Source organism: Homarus americanus, unplaced genomic scaffold (genome assembly GCF_018991925.1).
Source record: "Homarus americanus isolate GMGI-L3 unplaced genomic scaffold, GMGI_Hamer_2.0 scaffold51476, whole genome shotgun sequence".
Lineage (NCBI taxonomy): Eukaryota > Metazoa > Arthropoda > Malacostraca > Decapoda > Nephropidae > Homarus > Homarus americanus.
Genome location: NW_024736148.1, coordinates 5,722,919 through 5,728,657, shown reverse-complemented (window position 1 = coordinate 5,728,657; position 5,739 = coordinate 5,722,919).

Below are 5,739 nucleotides of genomic sequence, written 5' to 3'. Positions count from 1 at the left end.
TGCAGCATTCACCCATGGAGTCAAGCATCGTTGGAACTACCTGATGCATACTATCCCTGATATCGGACCCCTCCTCCACCCTCTGGAAGAAGCTATCAGTGTCAAGTTCATTCCCAAATTAGTGAAACACCCTGACTTAACTCCAGCAGAAAGAGCACTTCTTGCACTTCCATCAAGACTGGGAGGGATGGGACTAACAAATCCAGAGGAGATTGCTGCCACTGAACATCAAAATTCACTTAAGTTCACGGCAGCCCTCACGGACCACATAATAGCCCAGAATGCAACAGGGGAAGTGGGTACCAGTGAAGTAAATATGATTCGTAGGTCCATTACGACAGATCGACAGCACTGCCAAAATGATAAGTTCCAGCAACTATTGCTGCAGGTACCAGAAAATTTGAAAAAAAAGTAGCTATAGCGCAGGAGGTGGGCGCCTCGAACTGGTTAACTACGTTACCGATAAGGGCAAATGGTTTCAGTCTTAATAAACAAGAATTTACAGATGCCATTGCTCTAAGGTACGGTCGGCTAGTAGAAGGTTTGCCCTCCCAATGCGTGTGTGGCTCTTCCTATGATGGGGATCATGCCATGGTGTGCAAGAAGGGGGGCTTCATATGCATGAGGCATGACGAGGTAAGGGATCTCACAGCAAATATGTTGAAGGAAATCTGCCGGGATGTCATGGTAGAACCGACCCTCCTTCCATTGGATGGTGAGATCTTCTAACACAGGACTTCAAACACATTTAATTAAGCCCGTGTGGACGTCAGTGCTCCAGGATTCTGGACGCAGGGACAGCGAGCTTTCTTCGACATCAGGATTTTTGATCCCATGGCCGCATGTCACCGTAACCTAGCTCTCGATGCTGCACACAGGAGGAACGAGAACGACAAGAGAAGGGCATATGGTGAGAGAATTCAAAACGTTGATCAAGGCAGCTTCACTCCTCTAGTGTTCACAACCTCTGGTGGGATGGGACCAAGTGCAAGATGTTTCTACACCAGACTCGCGGAGGTGATCTCCGAACAGAAGCAGCAGCCCAGAAGTTATGTTACAGCCTGGATGAGATGTCGACTGTCTTTCTCTCTCCTTCGGTCGGCTTTGCTCTGCCTCAGGGGAACGAGAGCTTCTGCCCCAACTCCGACAACTGCTGCAGATATTGACTATGAGGCTACTGTCACTGAATGGCGCATAGATCTGTGGCTCAACTAATTTAACACAGATAGGATAGCTACTTATGTATTAGGATATTTAATATTAAGGTAATTAAATGGTGGCGAAGGTGTGGCTATTGGGGGAGACTGGAGGCCATTGAAAAAAAAAGTAGTGGCAGCAGCAGCAGCAGCAGCAGTCCTGCATCATGACGGTCACGCTATGGATGAGTCACCTCTCTCTCTCTCTCTCTCTCTCTCTCTCTCTCTCTCTCTCTCTCTCTCTCTCTCTCTCTCTCTCTCTCTCTCTCTCTCTATATATATATATATATATATATATATATATATATATATATATATATATATATATATATATATATATATATATATATATATATATATATATATATATATATATATCTCTTTGTGTCTATTACGTGTCTGTATCTGTCTAGGTCTGCGTTTTTCTACGTGTGTCAGTCTGTCTGTCTGTCCGTCTGTCTGTCTATTACCCCATCTACCAATCTATCGGTTTACTCCTCTCTACACTTTCCCTATCTATCAATACCATTGGGTTGGGTCACCTCACTCATGCTGGGGGATTTAACTATAGATAAACATAACACCATCTCCTCATGTAGGTCATGGGGAGAGGGGAGAGTATACAACTACGTGTAGGGCATGACCAGGAAGCTGTTTGTTTACACTACTACTACTGCTGCGATAATATACATCATTAGGTGACATAGTTTCTTGATGTGTTTATTATATACAGAACTGTGTTTTGGTTAAGGCATCACACCTTTTAGTGTACTTGTACTATCATGTGTAAGTTAAGGCACCATCATCACCACATAAAAGTTACTATACGGATATATCTTATCAAACTAACTAAACTAATGAATGACTGCATCACTTTACCCATACCACCACCTTGTAAGATTCACTATACAGGTATAAGCTACACACACACACACACACACACACACAACCTGTACTTATCTATATACTTGTGAATAAACTCTGTGGGTGTGATATTTCATTCTGTTGACGTTGGAAACAGCCACAGCCTTCCTCGGGTGATCCCTAGTGTGTGACAAGGATGAAATTTATAACCTCAAGGACTCAAGGTTACAAACACTTACAATGATCTGGTCACATTCTTATACAAGGGAAGACTGTGGTGATGGTGGTGCTTACTGTCGTCAAGGATAGTGGGGCGGTGGGTGTGGTGGGGGGTGTGGTGGTGGTAGGTATTAATATGATATGTGTGTGTGTGTGTTTGTGTAGGAGTTGCGGTAGAGAGGAAGAGTAGGGTGGAGTGAGGAGGGAGGTGTAAGTGAGAGGGAGAGGTGTGAGTGAGAGGGAGAGGTGTGAGTGAGATGGAGCGTAGAGTGGAGAGGGAGAGTAGGATAGAGAGTTAGAGGGGGGGGGTGTGAGTGAAAGGGAGAGTAGAGTGAAGAGCGAGAGTGAGGAAGAAGAGAAGAAGAACGAGATAAATCCCTGGAGCATTACAAAGGACGTCACACGAGACTCAAACGCGCCAGCCTTGTTTATGTTATTGCACTATACATCCGCATGCACAAGGCGTTCCTGCGCTCGAAATCTGGATTCCCAAACATTCGCAAAATATTTTTCCCTCTACTATCAGGGGACAAAAGAACACAAGGAGCTATAACGGTTGAGTCTCAGTGACATATCGACTTTCCCTAATGACCTCTCCACTGGGCCGCAGCTTACATGATTTGAATTTTTTTATTGTTTTTTTGGGGGGAAATAAATAAATCCGACAATAGAGATCACCAGAGCTTTAATTAGTCAGTCTCTGCTTCCTGTTCGTGACTGTTTGGTCTTATGTGTGTGTGACCTGTTGTGGGGATTTAGCATAAACATTGTCAAGACCCAGGTATGACTACAGTGTAAGATTCACAAAGTTTCTTACGATGAAAATTCCTTGTAACCGAAATACCATACAAATTACACTGAGACTCTTACCTCAATTAGTTACATTAACTTATTATCGGTTACACACAAACTACTTAAGAAAAAGTCTTTGTAATTCTTCTATGATATTTTCGAGGTTATGTTTTCTTCACTTAAGACGACAACTGATCACTTGAGTCTCTGTGAAACTGGAAATTTTTCTATACTTGCTATTTGGTATAAAAAAAATCATGAACAAATGCGTTTATAAATATTTGCTACTTTTAATTGTCTTGGGTCCAGATAGAGTACATTTATTATTATTATTTATATTATTATTATTATTATTATTATTATTATTATTATTATTATTATTATTATTATTATTATTATTATTATTATTATTATTATTATTATTATTATTATTATTATTATTATTATTATTATTATTATTATTATTATTATTATTATTATTATTATTATTATTATTATTATTATTATTATTATTATTATTATTATTATTATTATTATTATTATTATTATTATTATTATTATTATTATCATTATTATTATTATTGTATTATTATTATTATTATTATTATTATTATTATTATTATTATTATTATTATTATTATCATTATTATTATTATTATTATTATTATTATTATTATTATTATTATTATTATTAGTATATGTTATTATTTGTACTGGTTACTTACACACAGACGAGAGAGAGAGAGAGACACCCACACCGTCCCACAGCCAACCAGTGATGACACCATATTCGCACCACTGGAGTAGACTGACCACTTTTTACATGACATGAACCTACACACACACACACACACGAGGCTTCTTCACCAGTGACCCTTATGAGGTGATGATGATATTCCCCTTACCTGCCCACCACCACACCCACCCTTAATGATGTGGGTTATAGGCGCTTCTCTCTCTTCTGTATCTCTCTCTGTTTATCGTGTCTGTCTGTCTGTCTGTATCTCTCTTCCGTTTGTCTGGGTATTTTCTGTTTGTAGGACTGTCTACCAGCATACGGAAACGAGAACAGATGGTGGGCTTTAAAATATTCCAAGACAAGACAAGAACAATGGTGGGTTACTATCATTAGTCTACTCTCCCGTCATGACCAACCTCTAACTGTGGTGACTTAAGTAAATTAGGTTAGGTTAGGTTAGGTTAGGTTAGGTTCAAGGTGGTGTGTGGGGGAGAGAGGAGGGGGTATGAACTAATTCCCCCCCCCCCTCCCATTTCTCTATCAAATCCGGGTATGGTGTGGGCGTGGTGGAGGCGTGGACTTGGGTTCAAAGGATAAGCGTGAGGGAGGTATGTGTAGTGATGGGTTGTCAGACCACAGCTTACATCTCAGAAACAGTCCAGACCTGACCCGACATTAGAACAGAAAAATCGTCTGGAATATGAAAATGAAGATGTATAAAGAATCGCAGATGAACAGAAATTCATCTGGAATATGTTGGAAAATGCTCTAAACGTAGAGGAAGCGCAGATGTTCAGAAACATCATCTGGAATATGATAGAAATCAGGAGAAAGTAAGAAGAAGTCAGAAGATGTGGTGACACGACCTACAAGGTGTAGTATTGAAGAAAGAAAAACGTGCTATGTGAAGAAAGAAGACAGAAGACATGCTGTGCTGACATCAGAAGAAAATCGACGATGACAAGGTAGATCATCAGAAGGACCAACCCACTACCGCTGTTGTGCTGCCGGCATCCCCTATTTTCAGATACCAGCTGGATGGAGGACGCGAGCCATGCTGGACCACACTAATGTACTGATGTTGTTGATGTACAATAAAAAGATATAACACCCTAACATGTGAAGTAGGCGCATTTTTTGTGTATTTTGAAGTATTTCATTCTCTGATTTTTGTTAACTTGTACTACAAAAAAAAAATGTTTTTTTTAAGAAAGATTATTCACTCTTTCTATGAGTTCATTTGATCAATGTTGTGTATTACCAAACGCAATGTTGTAGACATACTACTGAGTGGGACGAATTATTATTTTGACACGGCCTGGTTAGGCAATGTAACACCTGTTTTTGTTTGTAGAATGTGATTTGCAAGTTTGCCTCGGACACTATGCTAGATATGAAGGATCTTTAGCTCACTCTATGTTCACTTACTGTGTATGTGTTTATTTTTTCTCCTGGCATAGAAGCTTTAATCTTGGCGGGAGGTATAGTAAGCTTTGTCAGATCAAACTATGCCAGTAGAAAAACATATATCTCTAGGGTTATTGTTTGTAAAATGTAAGGATGCATTATCCTCAGGGACTATATTAGATACTGCACAGATGTTACTGTCTACTTTAAATGTGTCATCAGTTCTCTGAGCATGAAAGCTTTGGTCTTGGCGGGAGGTGTAGTGATGGGTTGTCAGACCACAGCTCACATCTCAGAAACAGTCCAGACCTGACCCGACATTAGGGGGGTCAAATGTAAGGGTACCCCTCGCAGCCACTCAAGGAGCCGTGTAATGTGCCCCTGTCTCATCAACAGAACATATTATATAAATGGGTCAATACATCTGATATTATATTCAGATTCACCACCCTGTAACTTTTCACTGTCTATGAGTAAGACATGAGTTGTACACGTGAGAGGCTTCGGGGTAGAGGCCCATCA